Source organism: Erithacus rubecula (assembly GCF_903797595.1).
Source record: "Erithacus rubecula genome assembly, chromosome: 16".
Classification (NCBI taxonomy): domain Eukaryota; kingdom Metazoa; phylum Chordata; class Aves; order Passeriformes; family Muscicapidae; genus Erithacus; species Erithacus rubecula.
In genome coordinates, this window is record NC_136668.1 from 6,583,342 (window position 1) to 6,594,292 (window position 10,951).

The 10,951-nt window shown below is 59.4% G+C and overlaps 1 long non-coding RNA gene across 1 annotated transcript; it reads left to right on the forward strand.

The window, feature by feature from the left end:
- Positions 1-911: 911 nt before the first annotated feature.
- On the forward strand, positions 912-9,141 carry LOC306808671. The gene is made up of 3 exons (XR_013776087.1): positions 912-1,024; positions 5,505-5,622; positions 5,850-9,141. It is a non-coding gene; the product is annotated as an uncharacterized lncRNA (long non-coding RNA).
- The last annotated feature ends 1,810 nt before the right edge of the window (positions 9,142-10,951 follow it).

The following is a 10,951-nucleotide window of genomic DNA, read 5'->3' on the forward strand; positions in this document are numbered from 1 at the left end:
GTGAAGGAGAAAGGACATGGAAGGGGAAATGTGAGCTGAGCTCATTTCTGCTTCCCCTCTGAGCTGGGGAGCGTAAGCAAAGTTGGGAGAGCAGAGGGTGCCCTGGGAGAGATCTGGCTCAGCCCTGGGGCTTTAACAGCCTCCTGGACAATTGTCTCTATGTCCTCCCTTGGACCTCTCCTTCATCCTTCCCTTGCTCCTCTTGCCATCTTGGGCAATGCCTCACTTTCCCCAAGTCCCAAACTCGTGGTCTTGGCTCCTCTTGTCCCTCCCAGCCAGTGTTGCTCATGATGTCCCTTCTCCAGTGATGGTCCCAGCTGACTGAGAGGTGTGGGCAGCTTGGGGTCCCTGCTTGGGGCTCTAGGGGGTCTCCAGGTGACTCCCCCATGCACACAGAGGCTCCCCTGGGGACTGTGCTGCCTTTCTCTTTGAGTCTGTCCCTCCCCTATGCCACAGAAGGCTGAGGCCACAGGACTTGCCCTGTCCTGGAAAAAACCCACCCCCATGCCTGGCCACCTCCAAGTCTGGGCACGGCCCTGGCAATGACAAGACGTGCCAGTCCCACCAGAGCTGAACCCATCTGTCTGTCCCTTTGCCCAAGCAAGAACTTGGATCCCCAGAGGAAATCTGGCCGAAGGCCTTCAGGAGGCTTTTGCAGCTGTGTTCTGCCAAGGCTGACAGCTTCTTCCCATGGGAAGGCCCTTCCCCATCACCCAGGGATGCACAGCAGGGTTCAAAGCTCCTTCACTGCTCACCCCAGCTGCAGGCACACCAGCGGGTTCTGCTGCTGTCCCCCGGGGAGGTGCCATCCTCTTGGCACTGGCACTGCTGCCAGGTCACCCCAGCTGGCAGTGCAGGCTGGGGGAGCTCCGGGAGGGTGGCGCCTGCGCTCAGGAAGGCGGTGAGCTCACGGGTTTAATTTTCTCAAGGCTTCGTTCGCCTCTGACATGTGATCCTCGCTACAGGAAGGACGCGGCGAATGCGTCGTCCCCCGGGGCTGCCTGACTCGACCTTGTGGGAAGAGGTAAGAGCACAGCATGGCTTTTCCGCCCCACTGGTGTCGCTTCCAACAGCAATTTAATATCTCCCTGATAACCCAGGCCGAGTTTCAGGCACCGTTAAAAAAAAAATAAAGCATCTGCTGATAAAAGTCGATGTCCTCAGTTGAAATCCCCGGTGTGGGTCTGCGTGCTGGCCCCACACTGCAGCTGTCCATCCAGACTTACCCTCGTCCTCTGGCAGGATGCCCTCCTGGAGAGGACAGTGGGACCGTGGGGTCCCCAGTGTGGGGACTGTCACTCCTGGGCTCTGTGCCCAGAGGAGGGGGAACATTCACCAGCCCCATCTGGGACACAGTGGGAGCTGTGGCAGCTCCAGCCCACCCCATGGCAAAGCTGCCATCACTCCCCCCCCTTCCCTCCCAGCATCCCAGACACCCCCACATTGTCCCACACTTGGGGCTGGTGTACAAGGGCTTTTCCCAACCAATGGATGCTCCCTTTGGGTGTGCACAGGCACCTCACTGTGGATCAGCATGGGCTGCAGGGACTGCGGCTCACTTTGGGTGGAGCAGGACTGGGGATGGGCTCAGCCCAGGCATGATCCTCAAGGCTGGTCTGGCCATGCTCGTTTCTCCAGTCCAGGTCTCTGCTCCTGGCTCCGTGGGCTCACTTTTCTGCTTTCACTTGCTGAGCTTGTCTTCCCCAATTCGATTTCCCAGCCTCTTTTCCATGGGCTCAATTCCCTGTGGTCACCTCTGTGAGCTCTCCAGCACCTCTGGAATGGAGGTTCCTTGGGCCTGGCTTGCTTGACACGGATCTCCAGGCTCTGTTCTCCAGGCACACCTTGCCAGAGGTGCCTCCCAGGCTCGGTGCCTCTGTGGTGGTTCCCAGCTGCTTCCCGGGGCTCTCCCCATCAGCCCGGTGCCAGCAGAGGGCCTCCCTTACCAGCACAGCACCGTCTGGAAATTATAAAACACATTATCTATTTGGCAAAACTTTGTGCAAGGATCAGGAAAAGGGCTGGAATCCGTTCTCCTCCAGGAGACCGGAGACAGCGTGTCCCCCCCGGCTTCTGTTTTCAATGCCAGCACTCAGCCGCGTTAAAGCCGTGGGAGCGTTCGTCATTAAAATGGCAATTGTGGAGCCAGGCAATAAATTTAACATCATAAAAGGCGCTGGGAGGGTCTCGCTCATCTGTTGCTCTTCAAAGAAAAGTGTTAGTTGCTTCCGAAAAAAAAAAAAAAAAAATTGGGAAGAAGCAGGTGAGAAGGGTGGCAGCTCTCCCTGACTGCTGGGGGCTGCGGGGAGCTTGGCCGGGCAGAGGTGGGCACCTTTTGGGGTGCCCGTGGGGCTGGGGGTGCTGGAGGAGGGGGCGTTGGGGCTCTTTGCAGGTGATGGGGTCTCCTCTCTGCGTGTCGCAGTGGGATGAGCAGGGCTGTGCGGGAACGTCTCCCTTGTGCGGGTGGGGTCCAGCAGGGATTGAGGGACACGCAGCAGGCAGGGTGACATCGGGCAGGGCTCCCCGCTCGGTCCTGCACCCCTGCGGCGCCGCTGGGTCCCCTGGGCTGGGACCACCCCGCTGCTGCCGCCAGCGCCCGCCGATAGCCATCATCTCCCAACGCCAGGCTCCGGCCGCCGGCGTCTGCCGGCAGAATTAGCCGTCGGATTGGAACCGTTCGCTAAATAATTCAGGAGATTTCTTCCTTTTTTTTTTTTTTTTTTTTTTTTTTCCGAGAAAGCTGTTTTCTTTCCTTTTTTTTTTTTTTTTTTTCCTTTTATTTTTTTTTTTTCCTCTATAAGGACGGACTATTTTCCAGGCTGCGTTTCCATCGAGGGGGTGCGGACACGCTCAGGCAATACCGCCATGTGTTTACAGCTCAGCTCCCGGCGTTATTTAGGGATTGTAAAACCACAGCAGCTCGCTCGTTCGCTCCCCCCCGCTCGCCGCAGCCAATTTTTTTCCTCCATGCGGCTCTCGTTGCAGCGGCAAAGGTCAACCCCGCTCCTTTGAAAGCAGCACCCCCCTCCCTTATCAGATTTAGGAATCCTTGGGGGAGGTTGAAGCCGAAATGCAGGCAAAGCCAGCTGGCCGCGGTCCGGCCGGGGGGGCGGTGGGGATGGAGGGTGGGGAGGAAGGATGGAGGTGGGAGGGGGAGGAGGGCGGTGGGATGAGCCCCCGCGCCCGGGCGGGGCAGCACCGACAGCAGCGGGCGGTGAATAATGGGGGCACAGATAATACAGCTGATTAGCGGCCGCGCAGGCTGGGGAGGGGGAATTGGATGTGACCAAAAAAATCGCTGCCAGCGTGAAGTCAGCGTGACTCGGGGTGGGGGCGTGGGGTCACAGTGATGGGATGAGCCCCATGGCAGAGAGATGGGGGTCAATAGTGATGGGATAGTCTCCGTGGTAAATGTCTGGAGTGCTGGCAGAGCCTGGGAATAGATGGTCACCTGGGATAATCTTCTCTGGGGGCCACTCCCAGCCTTTCCCCCCCACTCCAAACTGGGCAGCCATGAGGCACCTCAGTGAGGATGAGCATGGGAAGAGCCCTTAGGGGTCATGGCCATCGATGGGGTGACCAAGTGATGGTAGAAAGTGGCATTGGGGCATCCTGGGGAGAGGGAAGGAGGCAGGAGGGAGCAGGGGAAGAGAGATGAGAACAGAACCCAGGTGTGGGGCAGAGCTCAGACATGGGGCAGGAGGCCCTGTCAGTGCTGTGGGCACCCCCAGCCCTGCTGCTCTCCTGGAGATGTCCCCTGCTGGTCTTGTCCTGGCCCAGGCACCGCTCACGCCTTCGAACTTTGCCAGGGACGGATTTTAATTAAAACCAGAAGATGCCGGCCCGCGCCCCAGCCCTTCAGGGATGACCACTGCTCACATCCTCTGCCTTTGCTCTTCCTGCCTGCACAGCTTGACACGGGGAGATGAAAGTCCCTCCCTGCCAAAAAAGCACCAGGAAAAAAAGGGCAGTTGTAAAATCATGCTGCCAAGAAGTCCCCAGCCCAGGGTCCAGTGAGGTCCTGCCGACCAGGAGCCGTGGCCAGAGGCGAGCAGCAGCCTGGGGAGTGGGGCTGCTGCCTTCAGCCCTTCTAAAAATAACAGCTCCGAGCGCAGCGAGCGCCTAACTGGAACCAGCTTTCCAAACTCCCAGCTGGAAGCAGCTTTAGGAGCCTGCACCAGCCTTTCTGGGAAAGAGCAATTAAAAATAGCGAGTGCCTGAAAGCGCCTTCCCTGCTGCCCGTCCTGCCCCTGCGTGGGGACGACACGGAGAGCCAGGTTTGCAGGCAGGTGCTTCCCTTTGCTCAGCTTGGAAAGGCCAGCAGGGCCTAGAGGTGGAGCTGGAAGGATGTCATGGGGGGATTCAGCTTCCCTGATGTCAGGAGAGAGGGGGCAGTGGGCTCAGAGCCCCCCAGGGAGAGCAGCTGGGGTTACTCCAGCATTGTCACCTGCTGGTTGTGGGTGCTGGAGCTGCAGGGAGCTGGAGCCACATCCAGGCTGGAGCCTAGAAAGGTGAAGGCCAGGCTGTTCCAGGCAGGTGTGGATAGAACAACATCCTACAGTGGGGACAGGTGAGGGGCTGAGTATCCCACATGGGCTCCAGCTCATCCACTCACCTGGGATCCAATCCATCCATCCCCACAGGCTCCCCACCCATTCACATGGGATCCAACATCTCCACTCTCATGAGCTCCAGCTCGTGGATACATGCTCTCCATCCCACCTCCTCTTGGGCTCAGCCCCATCAATCCTGTGGGTGCCCATAGCTGGTGGCATGTGCCTGATCTCCCAAGCCAACTCATCAGCTCTGTGCCCAGCCCTCCATTCCATGGCATAGAGCCTGCACCCCCACGTGCTGCTGCTCCCAATGCTCCCAATGCTCCGTGTGCTCCCCCTGCTCCCTGTGCTCCCCCAGCTCCCAGTTCTCCCCTGCTCCCAGTGTTCCCCAGCTCCCCCTGCTCCCAGTGCTCCTCCTGCTCCTCCTGCTCCCACTGCTCCCAGTGCTCCCCCTGCTCCCCCGCTCCACGCTCCCTCCCTTTCCCCATCACCACCCGTGGTTTGTGGGGTGCCTTGGTTGCCCCTCGGCTGGGCACCCTCCGGGCTGCTCCGGGCATCCGTGCGGTCACGTTTTCCCCAAGCCATGGGTCGCCTGCCAGCGTCTGCCTGCGCTTCCTTCCCCCTCCCTAATGAGAGCAAGCAGGGCCAGGGCAGAGCCCCCAAACTCCCCCAGCGGCGGCTCCCCGGGCGCTCGTTTCCTCTCTGCTGCGTTCGTCTCGTTACGTCCTAATTCCCTAACGAAGGGCCATGAGAGAGGAAGTCTTGCGGAAGCCCGTCCTGGCAGCCGCCTTCCTGCTACCACCCCGCGCTCCAGCTCGGCCAGAGCGGCATTTCCTCGCCATTGGACACAACCTATCTCGTGTTTCGGGTCCGGACAAACACGCTGCTCTTCTGCCCCTTGTTCAGTCAGGGGTCCCCCGTTCTCCCTCTCATTTTGTATTTATCCAGGTCATGAGCAAGGATGTCCTGCACCCTCCTTGAAAATGCTGGTGAAATGCTCCTCTTTTCCCGTGCCACCAGTGTGCTGTGGATTTCCAGGTGCCTCCAAGCATCCCGAGTGCTCCAGGTGAGCCTCCAGCTGAGTGCTTCACACTGGTACCCGTGTCCAGATGATGGGAAAACTGGTACTTTGGGATTGTCTCAACAGCTGTTGTGTCCCAATGTGTTTCTGAGCACTAATGGGAATATCCACCATCACCAGTTCTCCTTAATAATGCACTAATCCCCTCATTGCCCATTCTTTGTCACTGCTATGGAGAAACCCTTTCCTTTTCCTGTTCTTCTATGTTTCAGGGAGTTCCTGTATCCTTTAGCTTCCCTCACCAGCTCCTTCTATCCCATGAAGACTCCTTTTCCACCCTCACTATGTCACAGCAGCTGCCAGATCCCCGAGGAACAGGGCAGTGGTCCATGAGTGCAGCTGTGTGAGCCCCTGGGGGCTGGAACAAGGTGCTGGAGCAAGGATGGAGGAATGGCACCACTGAGGGTGACCAGCCCACCAGCTCAGCCAACGGATGTGCCACCACTTCTTCAGGAAAAACCCTTCCTCCACACAGAGATGCACAACCAGGGGCTGTAGTGGGGGTTTTGTTTCCTTTTAGAGCCGCAGCAGGGACAGACAGAGCAGTGCCCACAGGTCCTGCTGCCTCAGGACTGTGTTGTGCTGGTGGGGATGGATGCAGGTGGGAGTGGGTGTGGTTGGATTGCCTGTGAATAAGGATTTTAACAGTCTAGAGGGCTCCTTTGGGGACCCTCTGGGAACGTGCAGGAAAAAGCAAAGTGCAGAACGCCAGGTGTCTGCTCCTCGGTGCCACCCTGTGATGCTCCCAGCTCAGGTAGCTTGGCACAGCTCAGCAGAGCACAGGAATTTGTCTCTGCATTCTTTCCCGAGGAAGTTTTGCTCCTGCCAAGGGGAGTTCATTCCAGAGGATGCCCCGAGGGGATGCTCACAGCGTGGTTCATGGGGAAGATGGGCAGGGCTGACTCAGGGCTCCCCCAGGTGAAGCCCAGCTCCGGAAACCGGGAGGGATCACAAAGGGAGACGGGGCTTCTCCCGCCTCTTTTGTGCTCGCTGCCATCCCGTGCAGGGCTCGGCCCCACCAGGTGAAGGCAGGAAGGCATCAGGCAGCACAGCAGGGCTGGTGGGAGTAGCATGGTGGGGGGCCCAGGTGGTGCGTGGGCCCACGGAGAGGCTGCACAGAGAAAGGAGAAATGGGAAAATGGCTCCTTTAAACCCCAGGGGCCTTGGGAAGGCAGGCACGGGGTGAGACAGAGAGGGCAGAGCTTGAGGGGAGCCCCTGCCTCTGGACAGGGGAGGATGGAGAGCAGGTGTGGTGGCAGGGAGCCAGCAGGAGGAAGGCAGAACCTGTGGGGTGGATGAAGCACTTGTGGCTGAGCTGCACCAGTGATCACAGCACTGCCAAAGGCACTGCTGGATGAGGAGCAGCACTGTCCCAGTAGCCCTCAAACCCCAGCAAAGTTTGGTCCCAGGAGCCACCAACACACAGACCAAGGCCCTGCATCCCCCAGCCTGGTGCAGGAGGATCCTTTTCTCCAGGAGCCACCGTCCTGCCCTGCCCCTGCTGGGACCTGCCCAAGGCAGTGAAACCTGGGTTGCCCTCACCCAGGGCATCCAGCACTGAAGAGACAGCCAGCACACCTGGGACATGGAACGAGTCTCTCCACAGGGTGACCACTGGATGATGGAGACCTTCACATCTCCAGAGTTCCCATTTGGCTCCTGGAGTGTGTTGCCACACCTGCCTCACTCTGAGGGTTCCTCCATGGCTTTCTGCCCAGGTCATGGCCTGGCCAGCCGCTTCTCAGGATGGCATCTCCTGTGGGCAGCTGATGGAGGGGGATTCAAGACCGGACTGTAAGCTGGGCTTAACCAAAAGGGATAATTTCCATGAGGTGCAGGGAAAAATGAATCCTCTGACCATGGGAGAGAGCAGGAAAGGGCTGTGGAGGAATGGCAAGGGAGAAGGTGGCGCCCTGAGAGGCTACAGTGGGAGGTTAGATTGGTGAAGGTACCACAAGGTGTGCTTAATTCCTGGAATGGTTTCAGCAAAGAGCACCCTGACAGCACAGCTCAGTTCCTCCCAGCTGTGCTTGTCTGCAAAACAGCCATCCCTGCTTCCCCAAAATACTTGGGAGGGCTGGAGTAGGCCAACTCCACCACCCTCATCGATGCTGCAGGGAGCCTATTTTAAGCCTTGCTAACGTAGGAGGATTAAATTTGGCTGGCTGAGACACGTCCTGCTCCCAGCTGTCCCCCAGCCTCCCCTGAGGTTGGCAGCTCTGCCTCAGGCACGGCTCATGAGGCAGGAGGCTGCCCTGGACCTCCAGGGTCGGCTGCCCTGTACAAGAGCAACCCAAAACTGGGGCATCTCCTTGGATGCATAGGCACACAGCTCAGGCTGAGGACAAAACCTCTTCCAGGCATTGGTGTCAACAGGTTGACCCACAGGAATGTGGTGGGAAGCACGGTGGGATGAGCTCTTGAGGTGTGGATGGGTTTGGAGTGAGCCGGGGTCTCCAGCCCCATGGTCCCTCTGCAGTGCCCTTACCCAGAGCAGCTGATGGATGGGGGAGCCTTCTGCTCATCCTGGCATCTCCTTCCTGCCAGGGATGTCTGTGCCCAGGGAGTCCTGTGGAGACCCACAGACCCAGGAGGTGCACAGTCCTGTGCCTCGCCCTGGCTGCCCTGCACTCCCACAGAGCCCATCCACTCGTTGTTGTATTAACTGACAGAGCACTCATTGCTGGAGGCCTTGCCGAAGAACCTCATGGAAAACTGTGTGTTGCCTGCGTGGAATTCCCTGCCTGGTGCCAACAGGGTGTATATTTAAGCGAGTGTCACAGCCGGCCATCAAGGGCTGCATCACCAGCCCCGTCTGCAGCCCAGACAGATCAGGGCAAACGTTTGGTGGAGGAAATGAAGCAAGAGCTGATTCACACCTATTGGGATGGACCACCACTGCCTCCATCGCGGATTCCCGCTGCCACGGGGAGCATCACTCCACTGCTCTTCCTCCCTTTGCTCATTTGGAAGACGGGGGGTAATAATCCCCATCACCTATTTGCGAGGCTGTTGTGAATTTTCATGAGCTCCCATCTGAACGGGGCTTTGAGCAGGAAAACTGCTGTATCAGCTCTAGGCAATGATAAACAATACTCAGCATTTACATATTCAAAGCACTTTGATTAACTCTTGGGGTTTAAGGACTTGAGTCGATTCCCACCCGACCGTAATGGCAGCTGGACGGGGCGAGGGGCGGCGAGGGGGAGAGCTGAGGGCAGAGCTGGGGGTTCATTCCGCCGGGCAGGGCCAGCAGAAACCCCCGACAAAGTCACGCTAAGCACCTCCTGCCTTAAATCCCTGCCTGGAACGAAGGAAAAATAAATCCGGCTGGTCCCCGCCTGCGGGAAGGGGCAGATCCCGCCATGCGGAGCGGGCTCCGAGCGTGGAGCATCATCGGTTCTGCCGCAGAAGATGCAACCAGGTGTTAAATAACTGTGAAATGCTAACTTGATTCATGCAGGAGTTGCCAAATAAAGGAATTTTTATTTTCCTTAAAAAAAAAAAAAAAAAATAGGGAAGAATGGGCCCACGCCTGCCCTGATGCACGGCGTCGTGACCTCCTCCCCAGACGCCTGCTAATTCCACGGGGGCAAAAAGCCGCGGAGAGCAAATCCAGGAGCACGATTTCGTATTTTATTCAGAAGGTTTGTTTTCTTTCTTTCTTTCTTTCTTTCTTCTTTTTTTTTTTTTTTTTCTTTTTTTTTTTTTTTTTTTTTTTTTTTTTCTTTTGCTTTTTAAATTTGTTTCGTTTTTTGGTTTTTTTTTCCCCCCCAAGTCTTCACAATCTCCTGGCTTTAAATTACGCCCCCCCACTCCGCCACTCCCCAGGGGATGCTGAGCCCCCCGGGGCTGCTGCTGCCACAGGATACTCCAGCATTATTATTGAAATCACTGTCAAACAAGAGCAAAACCTGGCGAAACTTCGGTGCCGCCCTCACCCTGCGACTTCAGATGCTCTGGGCAGGGGGTATTCGTGCAGAATACCAGCTCCAGAAGGGCTAAACCCCTTCCTGAGCGCTGCCGAGCCGCCCCGTCAGCTCCTTCTGCCATTAATTAACAGCACTCTCGGAAAAAGTAGCTCTCCGTGCTCCAGCCATCCCGCACCGCAGGATCCCGGCGTGTTTCCCAGCCCGAGGCAGAGGAGATGCTGCTGCACCCAGCACCGCTCCCTGGCCCTGGAAACGCGGCGCTGGCTGGGAGAGATAAAGGGCAGGGACACAGCCATCCCTGCCAGCGGCGAGCCGGCTGCGCTGCCCGCCACGCATGAGCACTGCGAGGCCGCTCTGGTTTCCTATATTAAAAAATGTTTTCCTGCTGCTAGGAAGGAAACTTTGGGCACCGTCTCCTGCGCGGCAGTCCCGGGGCAGCAGCCGGTGCAAAGCCTGGCCAGCTCCGGGAGGGGCAGATGCTCGGAGCTGCTGGGTTGCGGGCAGCGTGCGGGTCTGCGTGGGCGCAGCCGCCTCGGCCGTGTCCCAGCGCCGCTGGCCGCTCGTGGAGCTCTTTGTACCCGGTGCTGGGGACAACTGGCCATGGCGAGGGGCCAGCGGGAAGCAGTGCCGGCTCCAGAACTTGCGGGGAGACAGCGCAGGGAGATGTCCCAGCTGCTCCCTTCAGCAGGAGGAAGGACCGGGGAGGGCGAAGGGGTGGCCCTGGCGTCGGGGTACGGGCTGACGCCGCCTGTCCCCGTCCCAGCGGCTCACAAGGACACGGGGAATGGGCAGCATCACCCGGCAAAACTCCCGGAGCGCCGCGTTCCCCCCAAGCGGGTGCTGCCGGTGCTGGCAGAACACCCCGGGGACGGGGTCCCGCCTTCACCCCTGCCCGCTCCCGGTCTGGGGGTGCCGCGCATCCCCCGGGGGCTGCGGGGGCCCCGGGGTGCCGGTGCCGCGCCGTGCCGCGCCGGGGCCGTGCCGTGCGGTGCCGCCCGCGCCGCGATCGATCGGCATCGACCGTCCCCGCCGCGCTGCTCCAGTTTCCAGCCAATGTCGGGCGGCGGCGGCCCGGGGACCCGCCGGTGGCACCGCGCACCGCCTGGCGCCGCCCGCAACGCGCTGCCCCGAAGAGCCGGCCTGGACCGCAACGGCCGCGGAGCCGCTCGGCCGGGGGCGGCGGCGGGGAGCGGCCGGGCGGGCACCGGGCAGGGCACCGAGCAGGGCAATCAGCCGGGCACCGAGCAGGGCAATCAGCCCAGCACCAGAGTGGGCACCGGGCAGGGCACCGAGCAGGGCACCGAGCAGGGCAAACAGCCGGGCACCGAGCAGGGCAATCAGCCCAGCACCAGAGTGGGCACTGAGCAGGGCACCGAGCAGGG